This window comes from Delphinapterus leucas, chromosome 15, assembly GCF_059928025.1.
Source record: "Delphinapterus leucas isolate spDelLeu-1000000601 "Yukka" chromosome 15, BTC_Dleu_Yukka2, whole genome shotgun sequence".
Lineage (NCBI taxonomy): Eukaryota > Metazoa > Chordata > Mammalia > Artiodactyla > Monodontidae > Delphinapterus > Delphinapterus leucas.
The window spans coordinates 47,292,691-47,309,885 of NC_143143.1; the positions used below are offsets into that span (position 1 = coordinate 47,292,691).

The 17,195-nt window shown below is 37.1% G+C and overlaps 1 protein-coding gene across 7 annotated transcripts in view; it reads left to right on the plus strand.

Moving 5' to 3' along the window:
* Positions 1 to 17,195, plus strand: part of TASP1 (taspase 1) — a 238,846-nt gene that overhangs the window by 16,405 nt on the left and 205,246 nt on the right. The window contains exon 1 of one of the 7 annotated variants that reach the window (XM_089896559.1): positions 4,005 to 4,132. The exons of the other annotated variants lie outside the window; for them this stretch is intronic. The gene's annotated coding sequence lies outside the window, so the exon portion shown is untranslated. Of the gene's footprint in view, positions 1 to 4,004; positions 4,133 to 17,195 lie in introns of those variants that run through there. 7 annotated transcript variants of the gene reach the window in all.

Sequence of the window (17,195 nt, forward strand, 5' to 3'; positions counted from 1 at the left end):
ATTGATGTGCTTACCACCAAATCTTACCTTTACTCAAAACACATACAAGGAAAGCTTCATCTAACTTAATTCAGTTATTAATTGCAAATTACTCTTCTTTGTGTAGAAGACGATGTCCTGAGGTTACAGGTGCATGGAGCCCGTGTGGGTCTGGGGAAAGAAGATTAATGAATAGCTGGGTATATATTGTACCATAATGGCAACTATGAATACAACACTGAGTAAAATTAAGTTTTCCTTTTTCTTTTCATCTTAGAATAACTTTAATTTTCTCAGGTCCTACTTATATCATGCCCAGTATTTCATTACATTTTTCCCATGATGTATCAATCCTACTTTTAAAGAGTTTACTTATGTATACTTAATAATGATTTAAAATACATTTTGGAATGAGTTACATGTGAGTAAATGAACTTTATAGTTTTGAATGATGACCTGTGTTTTTTAAGAGTGTGGATATGAAGGTTTTTAAAAAAACAAATGTGTTCTATTATTTTGATTGGACTATGTTATATGGCCTGAGTGAGTTTAGTGTACTTTCCTCCCTTTAATTATTAAGTTTGGGGAAGAATTTCAATGAACTATCTTGAAAAATTCATTTTTATCTGGGATCTTTGAAATATATGTCAGTAGTTTAAAGGTTAAGCCTACACTAACTGGAGGAATTTGCCTGAATCTTAAGAATTATGTTGGAAGTCATGCATATACTGCCCCCTGCAGTTTCAGTCACCTTGCATAATTGTGATTCATCACCTTTGAATAGGGTGAAGTCTTCAAATAAAGAGTTTAATCAAAGAGGTATTGTAATAGTTTGAGTCAATGGAAAGATATATAAAAATTGGATTCTTGTATTTTCTGTACCTAGAGAAATATAAGTAACAATATTAAGTCCTTTCAGCCAACTGAAAATTCCCAGAGAGTCTGATTTATACTGTGTTATGTTTAATTTGAGAGTAACCACTTATCTTTAGTTTTGATCAGTCTGTTTAGTAGAGCTAAGTTTTGTCCTAATTATCAGATAGATATGGTCGATCGTTATACCTTTGTCTTTTGACTTTGGGATATACTTTTGACTTAAAAAAAAACATGCTTTTTAAACTTGTTTGTTACATTATTACTTAGGCAGATAACTAAAATTGGTTTGAGTTTCCTGAGGACTTTACTAACTGTAGATTGAAATGACTGAAATGGTTTAATGGTCCTTATTGGCTAGAAGGGGTATCTGGCCTTGTATTTTGGAAAATATGAAAATTTGCATTTACGCAAATAGTGAGGACTACACTGACCTCAACTTGTTGCCACGGAGGAGGAAGAGACAAGGTGAAAGAAAAGAAAATTTATAATAGAAAAAAATGTGTTTCGGTGGCCTCTGTAACTTAACCAGGGGCTACTTAGACAAATCATTTTTGAGCTTTTCTTGGAATCCCATTCCCTTGTGTAGTTTCATTTTTCTCATCCACCAGGACAAACAAGTGGTGTTATCATAAGACTACAACTTCTGGGCACCAGAGGGAGTGTTTCCTTCATACAAATAAGGGGTGGGGGGCATGCGCATAAGTTCCTGCCTAGTAAACTGACTAGCTTCTTCCTTTGGGGTTTTGAGAGGGAAGGTGGCCATTTGTATGAGAGGTGTTCTGCAGTGTGGAGTTGAAAATGAGATGATGCCAAAGTGCATATTGTTTATCTTCAAAATGTGGTGAAGGAAATGGAAAGGTCAGTTTTATAGATCATATTTTAATAATTTATTGTTAAAGTGATTTGGTCCCATTGTTTCATTTAACTATTAATAGTTTTTTTGAGATTCTTTTTATACCTGATGGGAAAGGGACTTGATCAACCCTGATTTCCCTCACAGCAGAGAAGATAAATTTGTGAAACAATTTGATCTTCATACCTAGGGCTGTGCATTTGGGAGACAGTTGTTTTCATGCCTGCTTTTGAAATAGTTTTGGTTCGGGTAGTTACAGTAGATTTAAAATTCTAGACCACAGTTTTTCACATTTCACATATATAGCTTCTGATATGAATTTCTTATGTGAGAAAATTAGATATAGATCTGGGTGAGTCATGATGCCACTGCTAAAGTAGAGAGCTTTTCATAGATTCTGACAGAAAATGAACTCATAAAATGCTTACTGAAGCGCCCTTTGCACGTCAATATATTTTTCTTAAGAAGTACGAAGATGTGCTTTAAAAAGTTCTAATAAGGAATAATAGGTGAAATATGACTGACAGACTTTTGAGAGGTTACTTGTCGTTTTGTGAGGAAACTGATGAATCGGGCTGGCTGGCTAGTGTACGCTTTGAGAGATTTTGGTTAATTCATTTTGAAAACTGATTATTTTGGTAGGTAGAATACTATGCATTAGCAATAGTGATAGATATAGCTTTTAAATTTCATATAGTGAAAGGTAAGTTGCACAGGCTCCCTTGTTAAAAATGTTTTGTTGAACTTATGTTATTCTAAGTGGACCCTGCTGTTCTTTTGTTGACTTGCTTCATTCTTTAAGTCTTCCTATGGTCAGGGGAGATGGTAATTCATGGTCGTAACTTGTTTATTGTCCAAATGCTTTAGCATTTAAACGGCAGTTTATATTGGGCACAAGTTTTTATGTCTGCTAAAAATGGTCCATTGTCTTTGGATCTCTATATAATCCAATATGATGCTTGCTTATAAACTCTAGAAATTCCTTTAAAAAGTAACTTCTTATCCAGATGGCTGATAGTTTGGGGTGTGAGAGAAAAAATGTAGGTATTTGCATTACTGTATATTTATATTATTATATGTAATATTGTTATGCATTTATCTGACCTTTACATCCTGAGATGTAGAGCCAGCTCTGCATGCATTTCTATAAAGCAGGGGTCTCCAGAATGTCATCACCATTGAGTAGTCTGTTGTTGGTGGACCACAGCCCAGGCCTCTGTGCAGCTGCAGGATTAGGCCACACACCCTTCCCTTGGCCTTATGCTTCTGGCTGGAATTGTTTGTGTGCCTCAGGGGGAGAGAAGGCCTGCCAGTCCCTGGGATGCTTAGGGGTCATGAAGATGGTTGTGGCTTGCTCCTGGCATATGGGCATATCTAGGATGGGAGGGAATATTGGGAAGGTCTGATATAACCCCCTGTCTCTCGCCAAGCCTGTAGCAAATTCAGTTGTGGGGTTTCTTTGTGATTAGATGCTTAACCACACCTCGTCCCTACCCCACTTCAGTGTTTGGTTTTTGTTGCAAAAAAGTAGGGGCATCTGTTTTACACTCATTTATGTTTATTTGAGAGGTTAAAAATTATTTAAATAAATGAGCATCTTTGTTCTTCTGCACATTTTTTTGTTTTGCAGAAATCATCTTTTCATATGCAAAGGGTAGCTGAGTATTTAAGTGGTTCCTTGCTTCCTCCTCCCCTCCGCTCCCGGACAGGGCTGAACACATTGGAAAGACAGCTCGATGCATTTAGCTCACATACACACAAGTGCCCGTTAACCATGTGACTGAGGAGTCTAATTTTAGACCTACTACCCCTGAAAGTCTAATTTTTCTCTTCCATTGACAATATCTTTTATTCTTTGTAATGGGGAGGGGGTTCCTGTTTTTAAGTATGCGAAGCAAGGAGTTTTACCTTTTCTACTTTGTAGTACTTAAAATGTTTTCATTGCATGACATTTGGATTTTGACTTCAGATGCTCTTTTTACTTTTTTTTTTTTTCAACTTGGTATCATTGATTATTTCAGTCAAAGACCATATTTTGCTCTGTTTAGCAGTATTTCCAGGGGTGCTTCAGTATTTCTGTGTATTCCAGGTGTTTATAGAGTCTTTATGTTTCTCTGCATTTTTTTCTTTTATTTATTTTTTTTATTTTTTGAGGTGTACACACACAGTTACACTTCACGGAAATGCATCCAGCCAAGTGTCCATGTTCTTCTTGTGAAGAGGCAGAGAAAAATCACCTCTCCCAAGAATTTCCACCTTCTGACCAAGGGAAATGTGTCCTGAAGAGCTGTACGCAGATGGGAGGCAACTTGTTTGCTTGTTCTGCTGCTATAGAGCATTGAGTTAATTAGAAGACAGGCTGTGGGTGGCCAAGTGCAGACAAAGAAGCACCAGACAGAGCCCAGTTAGCCTGGGGCAGTAAAAGTAAGTTACACTCTTTTTAAAACACTTTTTTGAGTACTGATGCTGATTCTTGCCTTTAGTACTAAGGGGCAACTTGTAACTTACTGTTTGTGTTTACACAGTAGATGCATCTGTTCTTTTCCTCAGACCCTAGAAACTAAACACGCTCTCTAGCACAAAGTACCTGCTTAATTAAGGAAAAGCAGTGATTTTTTTTTCTTTTAACTTTTTTTAGAATAAAAAGAGAACTGAATCAGTTATTACATTTCAGATTAATTTTTACACTGCATCAAAACTGTGTATTAGTTTTTGGCCAAGTCAAAACACTTAAGTACAGAGCTTGTTATGTTACAGAGCTTTGTACTGACGGGAACATGAAAACAGTTTCACCTTTTTCTAGCCATTTCTTGATGAGTTCTGTGGAACTTATCAGATGAATTCATCTTGGCTGAATCTGGTAGAAAGTATGGTCTGAGACCAGACTTAGCAGTTCCTAAGGAGCTTGTAGCTTTATGTATGAGCCCTTGTTTTGCTCTGGGAGTTATTATTCTCCAAGAATATACTACATTTTAGAATTCAGCTTTGAGCTACTTAAAGCTACATTTGGTAGTGTGGTGGAATTGGTGGTAATTCTGTGTTTTGGTTATGTGGCAGCAATTTAGACTTTTGGATTGAGTGTAAAATGTCTTCTTCTAAATTAATAGAGATATTAGATTTATTGGCCCTTGGATTTATAGTGCTGTGATTATTGAATCATTTCATATGTGTCGTGTGTGTGTGTGTGTGTGTGTGTGTGTGTGTGTGTTTGGATCTATATTCTTTGGGGCATCAATTTTATAATCTAACATCTACTGGTTTTTTGCTTTTTAGCTTTTGGTAATGAAGGGCTAGGCTAAGAAGATTTTTCTGTGCTCAGCAAATCACAGGCTGATATCATGAAGGTCAATCTGAAAGACTGCCTTTGATTTTAAGTTTTTGTCTATCTCTCAAATGTAGGACTGTATTCAGAATCTGGAAGGGAATGAGGAGGAACTTAAGTTGTATAACTTTTAGGAATCTCATCAAGATCATATCCTAAATCCTGCTACAAAGCAGAGCAAAGCATTACTTCCGTTTTTTCCCCACTCATTCTCTCTGTCTACCTGCTGTCTAATTTTTATGTGTACAGCAGGCTTTACCTAAGTGTTAGAATAATGAAGGATTGCATCTCCCTATAGCAGAGCAAACAGTTTAAAATGGAATCCTAGGCATCCCAGTTGAGAATAGTGCTTTGGCCATTCCCACTGCCAGGGAGGTTTTACTGGCAGTCATTCCCACTCAGGGTCCAGCCTCCTGCACGGTATACTCATTTCCTGACAGTTCATGACATGCGTATAACATAGGGTATCAACACTATAACATTTACTAGCCTTCTCAGAAAATTCTGAGTGGGGAACTTATTTTTGTTTTCCTCTTTTGGAGTATGTACAGATGTTAACATTTTCTAGTGGGTTGGAAATCTTTTAAATAAAAAGCATAGTTATAAGTTACTACTTATAAGTTAGTGACACCCCTCTCACCCCTCCAATCTACCATGTCCTCACTTCACATTTGATAGAAGGATAGTTTACATTATTATAATTCCGTGGTCTGTTAGGTTCTTTTTGAGTGATATTTCCATATTATTGTCAACGTGGTTAAAAGGTATAGTTATTTAGGTTGAAGGGAAGTATAAGTAGATGCCAAGTTTGGCTTTACTAGAGAAACAGCTACATTTGTCTTTTTCTATTGTAGCTCATGTGGAAAAGACAATTTCAGGTACCGTGTGCACTAACCTCCTCCTGGACATTGTAAAGAATCCAACTAAAACAAAGTTTAAAACTATTTCAGATGTGCAGGTCTATGGAAGCCAATATTTTATGTTAGAGATTTGTGTTATGTTTGACAAGTAACTCTTTGTACTGCAATTCTGTGGCTTTCAATTAACAAAAAAAAAAAAAACCCATGAAAATAAACTGCTGTGATGTGATTTTTCTACTTAATTTTGCTATGTCTTTATTTGCAAATTATGCAGATTAATAATGGAAAGGAGGTGAATACAGGTAGGCAGTGCTTTTTTATTAAAATACTTTTAATAATAAAGTAGAGAAAAAAGGTGGTTCTGTTTTTTGACAGAATATTGCATGCCAGATCAACAAATGCTCTAATGAACAAAAGCAATATTTGATGCATTTATTCTAAATTTCTATTCAGTAGAAGAGCTTGGACACTTCAAGAAGATCATTAACAAGTCTTAGTTCCTAATACATATGCTGTTGCGTGTTAGTTTTTTTTTTAATATAAACTATGTTTTTTTGTGTGTAATTGAACACTTAAAAAAATGAACTGTCACAGATAATAAAACTGGGTATTCAACATACTATATTTGACTCAACTGTTCACAGAGTGTGATGCAAACAAATGTTCTCTTAACTTACACCCAGCATGGCTAAAATATTACTTTAACACATGTTAAAAGTAGAGCACTGTAACTATTTGGCTAGATACAATTCCGGGCTGTCTGAATTGAGTAATTTCCTCAGGCATTCCAACTTTGATCAACCACAGCACGAACTTTTAGCATGTCTGTAAAGCAGACAGTGCATCTGTAAATATGTCCCGAGGTAGAGAGAAAAGAGAGAATGCCAAAAAAGAAAGAATACTTTCTGTAGTTAAGGAGCAGTTACAGAATGAAAATGGAAAGTTTTTGTTTCCCTAGGAACTCTTTTTAGATGGTTGAGCCTCTGATGTCTAAGTATGCCCTGTGGTTCTGTATTAATGAATGAAAGATACTTCATTTGGGCCTAGTAGAAATGTTTTCTGGCTAACTCTGCTGAAACGTACTGGTTAGAGTTCATTTATTCTTAAACTTTCCAGTCTTTATTAATATAGTATTAATTGGCTAAAAACCTAAACATACACAATAGCATGTATCTCAGTAAATCATGTCTTAATTGTTTATAGCTAGTATTTGGGTGAAAATGTTCTTATATGACCCTGTTTTAGAGAATAACTCTTAAGAACAGGCAGCGCCACTGCAGAAGTAATCTCTTTGCTTTCACCACATGGAGGAAAATAGGTTTTTCTGGGTTTTATCTTCAGTGACCTGGAAATGAATTTGCAAATATCTACTGGTTTCTGTACACAAACTAGGATAATTTATAATGGTAAATTGCCCTCTTGGACACAGCATGCTTATATCACATGGATGTAACTTCCTTGGGGATATTTTAAGGTGTAGTAAACAACTACTTGCAAACGGGGTGTTAAGTTGGATAATATGGCTTGCTTTGTTCTGACCTTGTTTTCCGTAGTCCTAGGATAACAGATACCATGACCTCCAATTAGCTCCAGTTGTGAAAATTCTGCTTTTTAGGTCAACATTGTACCAAACATCAGGAGGAATCCCTCATCTAGTAATTTCTTGTAATTTCTATGTTGTTATTGTCCACATTGTCCAATTAGTCAGTCATGGAAAACACGGTTAATCAGTTAAGTAAAATGTACCAATAGTGAAAAAGTTTTATTGTAGTTTCATACTCTTTTCATTGAGTGTTTTTTCAGAACTAGACAAAGGGTAGTATAGTTCGTAGATTTACACCCTTTAAGCACATTCCCTATATCCCAAAAGAGGTACAGAGAAGTGGTGGACAGGCAAGTTGGGGAGGAAGATGGAAAGGCAAGGCCTGGGTGAGCTAATGTGACTTTCAGAGGCAGGGACTTGAACGGATCGCTAAGTTGGTTACCTTGTTGCTGTTTCCTGAATGCCATAATTTCTTCAAAATTCAATACTTCTTTAGTTTCATGAGCCTACTGCTTTGAATTTAAAATCACTAAAGTTCACGCTGAGAACGTGAGAGCCAACTTTTACAAAAACTATGTGATATTTGGTATCCAGTTTATAGATAGGTTCTCAGTATCCGTTAATTATTTTCCCTGATTATCTCTTTGTCATTTTTTTTTGGTGTTACTCAACATTGGTATTCCACGCCCCCCCCCCGCCCGCCCCATGTAACTATATAAATTTTGTGTGTGTTTGGGTGTTTTTGGTTTGTTTGTTTTGCTCCAAATTACTAGCTCCAAAGAGAATACTGTTTTTTCTCATCATTTTGACAATGGCAATTCACCATTGTATAAAGTTGTAGATGAAATTGTCTATACTAATGGTGATCAAGATAGTCTTGAGAAAAATAACATGATATTTCATCATTCTTCTTGTGGATTCTGGGTAGAAAGCTTGTCTGACTCATTTTGGAGAAGCAAAAAAGTATTATAAATTCCAATTGTCATAATCAGAAGATACGTGGCACTTCTGACCACTAACCTGGCTCTCAGTTAAGTGTGTTGACACAGGGTAGTCAGTCTACAACACAGATTAAATGGCTTACTTCTGTATTTATCATTCTTCTTGTTTAAGTAGTAAGAAGTACAAATATTCAATATTTTCCGTATTCAACAAGGCATGAGAATGAAATCATGATCTGTTGTTGGGACTGGCATTTGTGTCGAAGAGCTGCTTTGCCTAAAATCTGTATTATGTGGAAAACTGAAGACTTACCAAAGCTCAGAGTTTGTATCTGGAGAAGCATGAGACCTTATTAACCTTTACAAAGTGAGGTTGCAGAAGAGACAGTTTACAGATGTGTGTTGATTGGTCCATAGACAAGTTCTTAAAAATTGGAATTTGTTGCGAACATTTAAAATCAGGAGACTCATAAAAACCTGGATTTCTAACTTCTTTTGAAAAAAAGTGAGATCTGGTCACATGGAACATGCATTCTCTGAGGGTCGCAGTCTGCCAGGGCTGAGCGACAGCTGCCCCTTTTGAGTATAGGAAGCTGTGTAACTAAAACTATTTTTCAGCTCAAGGTACACATGGAAATAAGGCTTGGACAGATATGCCAACTTTTGTGTTGTTGGAAGGCCTGAGAGAATGAACTGATGATTTAATTGGCCTCAGTTTTTTGCTCTAGAGTTTGCAAATTGTTGCAACAGGAATTTCTACCAAAAGTAAGAATAAGACTGGAATGAGCTTTGATTTGATTATTTAAAATTGGAATTGGACTAAGGTATTAACTTATTATTTTGAAAATGAACTTCAAATCAAACTAAAGACTTCTCAGAAAATTTCCCACTGAAGTAATTTGAACCAGAACCAAGGTATATCACTCCAAAGAGTTTGAGCTGGAGCAGAAGCAGATCAAAATACTCTGTGACCTGGCTAAGCATGAACTAAATTGTTCCTTTATTTACTTCTAGTTCCAGAAGTAAAATATTATTTTCAGTGATTGTGGTGAAGAATGTACCAGAAATGACCATAAGTACAAGCATGTTGCACTGATTTCTGAACTTTGTCTTGCTAACCTCCTAAAGGATATTTAGCTTCCAACATCATTTGTCTTATCTTGATTCCATTAATTCTTGATGGAAAACATACTAAGGAAAATCATTGATTTGTGCATAATATTTGTGGCTGCATCTGTGATGATTACCTGGAAACTTTCGTATGTCCTTTCACCATTGACTCTCTCACATTTTATTAATCTTTTTTCCAATTCATCTCATTTTTCTCCAGTAAAAGTTGAACCCTGCTTCCCAGAGTGGTTAGCTTTTGTAGCCTCTCATGACTCACTTGTGCTTTCTTACTCTCCACCTCCTCTGTGCTGTTGCTCACAGATGCCTTTACAAGCCTCCTCAAGGTAGGGTTCAAGGAGAAAGTGAAGTTAAGCAGCTTGTGGAGTTCATGTAGATTGGAGTTTCTCAAGGAGAGGGCCATGGTCCAGCTGAATCAGAATCACTTGAGGTAACTTGTTCCAAAAAAAAAAAAAAAAAAAAAACGAAGAGTCCCTACTTTTACCCTACATGGCCTAGGTCAGAATCTATGGGGACAGGAGTCTGGACATTTTCATTCTTCTGATTAAAAAAAAAAACTTTTAGCTTTGAAATAATTGTAGATTCACAGCAGTTGTAAGAAATAATACAGAGAGATCCCTTGGGTCCTCTACCCAACACTGATAACCTTTTTTTAAAAAAAATTTGCCATTAATCTTTTATCTAAAATAATTTATAGTTTCAAAACTTTTTATTAAAGTATAGTATACATATAGAAAAGCATACACATTTATGGTACAGGGGCAGCTCCTTGAAGTTTTTGGAGTGAACCAGCACCCAGATTAGGAAACAACATTTGCAGCCCTCCAGAAGGCCCCTTCTGCCCCTTCCAGTCACTCCAGGGTAAAGCCTGTTCTGAAATGAAATCATGCAGTACGTATTCTTTTGTGTCTGCCTTTTTTTGTTTAATTCATAGAATGCAAAAGGTGAAATTCAAAGAACACAAAATTAGTCATTTTAAAGTAAATAATTCAGTGGCATTTAAACATTCATAATATCGTGCCACCACCACCTCTGTCTTGTTTCAAAATACTTTTCACTCCCCAAAGGGAAGCCTGTACCCATTAAGCAGTTGCTCTGTATTCCCTCCTCCCCAAATCCCTGGCAACCACCAATCTGCTTTCTGTCTCTCTGGATTTACCTATTCTGGATATTTCATATAAATGGAATCATACAACATGTGACTTTGTGTGCCTTCTTTCACTTAGCATAATATTTTCAAGGCTCTTCCACATTGTAACATGTATCAGTGCTTCATTCATTTTTGTGGAATATTATTCAACATTATTCATTTATATACAACAATTTGTTTATCCGTACATCCATTGATGGACGCTTGGGTGGTTTCCATTCTTTTGCTGTGAATAGTGTTTGCTATGAATAGTGAACAGTGTTCCTGTGAACATTCCTGTACAAGTGTTTGTTTATGAAGTTACTGGGTCATATGTTAATTCTTTTTTTGTGTGTGTATTTTATTTATTTTTTGAATTTTTATTTTTAATACAGCAGGTTCTTATTAGTTATCTATTTTATACATATTAGTGTATATATGTCAATCGCAATCTTCCAATTCATCCCACCACCACCAACCGCCTCCCCGCCCCACTTTCCCCCCTTGGTGTCCATACGTTTATTCTCTACATCTGTGTCTCTATTTCTGGCTTGCAAACCGGTTCATCTGTACCATTTTTCTAGATTCCACATATATACATTAATAAACAATATTTGTTTTCCTCTTTCTGACTTAATTCACTCTGTATGACAGTCTCTAGGTCCATCCACGTCTCTACGAATGACCCAATTTTGTTCCTTTTTATGTCTGAGTAACATTGCATTGTATATATGTACCACATCTTCTTTATCCATTTGTCTGTGGATGGGCATTTAGGTTGCATCCATGACCTGGCTATTGTAAATAGTGCTGCAGTGAACACTGGGGTGCATGTGTCTTTTTGAATTATGGTTTTCTCTGGGTATATGCCCAATAGTGGAATCTCTGAGTCATATTGTAATTGTATTTTTAGTTTTTTAAGGATCCTCCATACTGTTCTCCGTAGTGGCTCTATCGATTTACATTCCCACCAACAGTGCAAGAGGGTTCCCTTTTCTCCACACCCTCTCCAGAATTTGTTGTTTGTAGATTTTTTGATGATGACCATTCTGAATGGTGTGAGGTGATACCTAATTGTAGTTTTGATTTGCATTTCTCTAATAATTAGTGATGTTGAGCATCCTTCCATGTATTTGTTGGCAATCTGTATATCTTCTTTGGAGAAAATTCTATTTAGATCTTCTGCCCATTTTTTGATTGGGTTTTTTTCTTTTTTAATATTGAGCTACATGAGCTGTTTATATATTTTGGAGATTAATCCTTTGCCCGTTGATTCATTTGCAAATATTTTCTCCCATTCTGAGCATTATCTTTTCTTCTTGTTTACAGTTTCCTTTGCTGTGCAAAAGCTTTTACGTTTCATTAGGTTCCATTTGTTTATTTTTGTTTTTATTTCCATTACTCTAGGAGGTGAGTCCAAAAAGATCTTGCTGTGATTTATGTCAAAGAGTGTTCTTCCTGTGTTTTCCTCTAAGAGTTTTACAGTGCCCGGTCTTACATTTAGGTCTCTAATCCATTTTGAGTTTATTTTTGTGTGTGGTGTTAGGGAGTATTCTAATTTCATTCTTTTACGTGTAGCTGTCCAGTTTTCCCAGCACCACTTATCGAAGAGTCTGTCTTTTCTCCATTGTATATCCTTGCCTCCTTTGTCATAGATTAGTCAACCATAGGCGTGTGGATTTATCTCTGGGCTTTCTATCCTGTTCCATTGACCTATATTTCTGTTTTTGTGCCAGTACCATATTGTCTTGATTACTGTAGCTTTGTAGTATAGTCTGAAGTCAGGGAGTCTGATTCCTCCAGCTCCGTTTTTTTCCCTGAAGATTGCTCTGGCTATTCGGGGTCTTTTGTGTCTCCATACAAATTTTAAGATTCTTTGTTGTAGTTCTGTAAAAAAATGCCATTGGGGGCTTCCCTGGTGGCGAAGTGGTTGAGAGTCCACCTGCTGATGCAGGGGACGTGGGTTTGTGCCCCAGTCCGGGAAGATCCCACATGCCGCGGAGCGGCTGGGCCCGTGGGCCATGGCCGCTGAGCCTGCGCACCCGGAGCCTGTGTGCCACAACGAGAGAGGCCACAGCAGTGAAAGGCCCGCGTACCGCAAAAAAAAAAAAAAAATGCCATTGGTAATTTGATAGGGATTGCATTGAATCTCTAGATTGCTTTGGGTAGTATAGTCATTTTCACAATACTGATTCTTCTAATCCAAGAACATGGTATATCTCTCCATCTGTGTCATCTTTGATTTCTTTCATCAGTGTCTTATAGTTTTCTGAGTACAGGTCTTTTGTCTCCTTAGGTAGGTTTATTCCTAGGTATTTTATTTTTTTGTTACAGTGGTGAATGGGATTGTTTCCTTAATTTCTCTTTCTGATCTTTTGTTGTTAGTGTATAGGAATGCAAGAGATTTCTGTGCATTAATTTTGTATCCTGCAACTTTACCAAATTCATTGATTAGCTCTAGTAGTTTTCTGGTGGCATCTTTAGGATTCTCTATGTATAGTATCATGTCATCTGCAAACAGTGACAGTTTTACTTCTTCTTTTCCAGTTTGTATTCCTTTTATTTCCTTTTCTTCTCTGATTGCTGTGGCTAGGACTTCCAAAAGTATGTTGAATAGTAGTATGTTTGAATACTTTGAATAAAGTATGTTGAATAGTAGTGGTGAGAGTGGACATCCTTGTCTTGTTCCTGATCTTAGAGGAAATTATTTCAGTTTTTCACCATTGAGAATGATGTTTGCTGTGGGTTTGTTGTATATGGCCTTTGTTATGTTGAGGTAGGTTCCCTCCATGCCCACTTTCTGGAGAGTTTTTATCATAAATGGGTGTTGAATTTTGTCAAAAGCCCTCTATTGATATGATCATATGTTTTTTTTTTTTGTTTAAAACATCTTTATTGGAGTATAATTGCTTTACAATGGTGTGTTAGTTTCTGGTTTATAACGAAGTGAATCAGTTATACATATACATATGTCCCCACATCTCTTCCCTCTTGCGTCATATGGTTTTTATTATTCAATTTGTTAATATGGTGTATCATATTGATTGATTTGCGTATATTGAAGAATCCTTGCATCCCTGGGATAAATCCCACTTGATCATGGTGTATGATCCTTTTAATGTGTTGTTGGATTCTGTTTGCTAGTATTTTGTTGAGGATTTTTGCATCTATATTCATCATTGGTATTGGTCTGTAATTTTCTTTTTTTGTAGTATCTTTGTCTGGTTTTGGTATCAGGGTGATGGTGGCTTCATAGAATGAGTTTGGGAGTGTTCCTTCGTCTGCAGTGTTTTGGAAGAGTTTGAGAAGGATGGGTGTTAGCTCTTCTCTAAATGTTTGATAGAATTTGCCTGTGAAGCGATCTGGACCTGGGCTTTCGTTTGTTGGAAGATTTTTAATTACAGTTTCCATTTCAGTGCTTGTGATTGGTCTGTTTATATTTTCTATTTCTTCCTGGTTCAGTCTTGGAAGGTTATACCTTTCTAAGAATTTGTCCATTTCTTCCAGGTTGTCCATTTTATTGGCATAGAATTGCTTGCAGTAGTCTCTTACTATGCTTTGTATTTCTGTGGTGTTCATTGTAACTTCTTTTTCATTTTTAATTTTATTGATTTGAGTCCTGTCCCCCTTTTTCTTGATGAGTCTGGCTAAAGGTTTATCAATTTTGTTTATCTTCTCAAAGAACCATCTTTTAGTTTTATTTATCTTTTCTGTTGTTTTCTTTGTTTCTATTTCATTTATTTCTGCTCCGATCTTTATGATTTCTTTCCTTCTACTAACTTTGGGTTTTGTTTGTTCTTCTTTCTCTAGTTCCTTTAGGTGTAAGGTTAGATTGTTTATTTGAGATTTTTCTTGTTTCTTGAGGTAGATTGTATTGCTATAAACTTCCCTCTTAGAACTGCTTTTGCTGCATCCCATAGGTTTTGGATCATCGTGTTTTCATTACATTTGTCTCTAGGTATTTTTTGATTTCCTCTTTGGTTTCTTCAGTGTTCTCTTGGTTATTTAGTAACGTATTGTTTAGCCTCTATGTTTGCGTTTTTTACGTTTTTTTCCCTGTAATTGATTTCTAGCATTGTGGTTGGAAAAGATGTTTGATATGATTTCAATTTTCTTAAATTTACTGAGGCTTGATTTGTGACCCTAGATGTGATCTATCCTGGAGAATGTTCTGTGTGCACTTGAGAAGATGTAATCTGCTGTTTTTGGATGGAATGTCCTATAAATATCAATTAAATCTATCTGGTCTATTGTGTCATTTAAAGCTTGTGTTTCCATATTAATTTTCTGTCTGGAGGATCTCTCCATTGGTGTAAGTGAGGGGTTAAAGTCCCCCACTATTGTGTTACTATCGATTTCCTGTTATATAGCTGTTAGCATTTGCCTTATGTATCGAGGTGCTCCTATGTTGGGTGCATATATATTTATAATTGTTATATCTTCTTCTTGGATTGATCCCTTGATCATTATATAGTGTCCTTCCTTGTGTCTTTTAACAGTGTTTGTTTTAAAGTTTATTTTATCTGATATGTGTATTGCTACTCCAACTTTCTTTTGATTTCCCTTTGCATGGAATATCTGTTTCCATCCCCTCACTTTTAGTCTGTATGTGTCCCTAGGTCTGAAGTGGTCTCTTGTAGACAGCATATATACGGGTCTTGTTTTTGTATCCATTCAAAAGCCTGTGTCTTTTGGTTGCAGCCTTTAATCCATTCACATTTAAGGTAATTATTGATATGTATGTTCCTGTTACCATTTTCTTAATTGTTTTGGGTTCGTTTTTGTGGGTCCTTTTCTTCTCTTGTCTTTCCCACTTAGAGAAGTTCCTTTAGTGTTGGTTGTAGAGCTGGTTTGGTGGTGCTGAATTCTCTTAGCTTTTGCTTGTCTGTAAAGCTTTTGATTTCTCCATTGAATCTGAATGAGATCCTCGCTGGGTACAGTAATCTTGGTTGTAGGTACTTCCCTTTCATCACTTTAAATATGTCATGCCACTCCCTTCTGCCTTGTAGAGTTTCTGCTGAGAAAACAGCTGTTAACCTTATGGGAGTTCCCTTGTATGTTATTTGTCATTTTTCCCTTCTAGCTTTTAATTATTTTTCTTTGTCTTTAATTTTTGTCAGTTTGATTACTATGTATTTCAGCATGTTTCTCCTTGGGTTTATCCTGCCTGGGACTCTCTGCACTTCCTCGACTTGGGTGGCTATTTCCTTTCCCATATTAGGGAAGTTTTTGAGTATAATCTCCTCAAATATTTTCTTGGGTCCTTTCTCTCTCTCTTCTCCTTCTGGGACCTCTATAATGTGAATGTTGGTGCATTTAATGTTGTCCCAGACGTCTCTTAGGTTGTCTTCATTTCTTTTCATTCTTTTTTCTTTATTCTTTTCTGCGGCAGTGAATTCCACCATTCTGTCTTCCAGGTCACTTATCTGTTCTGCCTCAGTTATTCTGCTATTGATTCCTTCTAGTGTATTTTTCATTTCAGTTATTGTATTGTTCATCTCTGTTGGTTTATTGTTTAATTCTTCTAGGTGGTTGTTCTTTAATTCTTCTATGTCTTTGTTAAACATTTGTTGCATGTTCTTGATCTTTGCCTCCATTCTTTGTCCGAGGTCCTGGATCATCTTCACTATCATTATTCTGAATTTTTTTTCAGGAAGGTTGCCTATCTCCACTTCATTTAGTTGTTTTTCTGGCATTTTATCTTGTTTCTTTATCTAGTACATAATCCTCTGCCTTTACATTTTGTCTGTCTTTCTGTGAACGTGTTTTTTGTTCCACTGGGTGCAGGACTGTAGTCCTTCTTGCTTCTGCTGTCTGCCCTCTGGTGGATGAGGGTATGTAAGAGGCTTGTGCAAGCTTCCTGATGGGAGGGACTGGTGATGGGTGAGGCTGGGTGTTGCTCTGGTGGGCAGAGCTCAGTAAAACTTTAATCCACTTCCCTGCTGATAGGTGGGGCTGAGTTCCCTCCCTGTTGGTTTTTTGACCTGAGGCAACCCAGCACTGGACCCTACACGGGCTCTTTGGTGGGGCTAATGGCAGACTCTGGGAGAGCTTATGCCAAGGAGTACTTCCCAGAACTTCTGCTGCCAGTGTCCTTGTCCTTGCAGTGAGCCGCAGACACAACCCCCCACCCCCCACCCCCCGGCCTCTGCAGGAGATACTCCAACACTAGCAAGTAGGTCTGGTTCAGTCTCCTATGGGGTCACTGCTCTTTCCCCCTGGGTCCTGATGTGCACCCTACTTTGTGTGTGCCCTCCAAGAGTGGATTATCTGTTTCCCCCAGTCCTGTTGAAGTCCTGCAATCAAATCCCAGTAGCCTGCAAAGTCTGGTTCTCTGGGAATACCCCTCCTGTTGCTAGACCCCCAGGTTGGGAAGCCTGATGTTGGGCTCAGAACCTTTGCTCCAGTGGGTGGGCCTCTGTGGTATAATTGTTCTCCAGGTTGTGAGTCACCCACCCAGCAGTTGTGGGATTTGATTTTATTGTAATTGCGCCCCTCCTACCATCTCATTGTGGCTTCTCCTTTGGCTTTGTATGTGGGGTATCTTTTTTGGTGAGTTCCAGT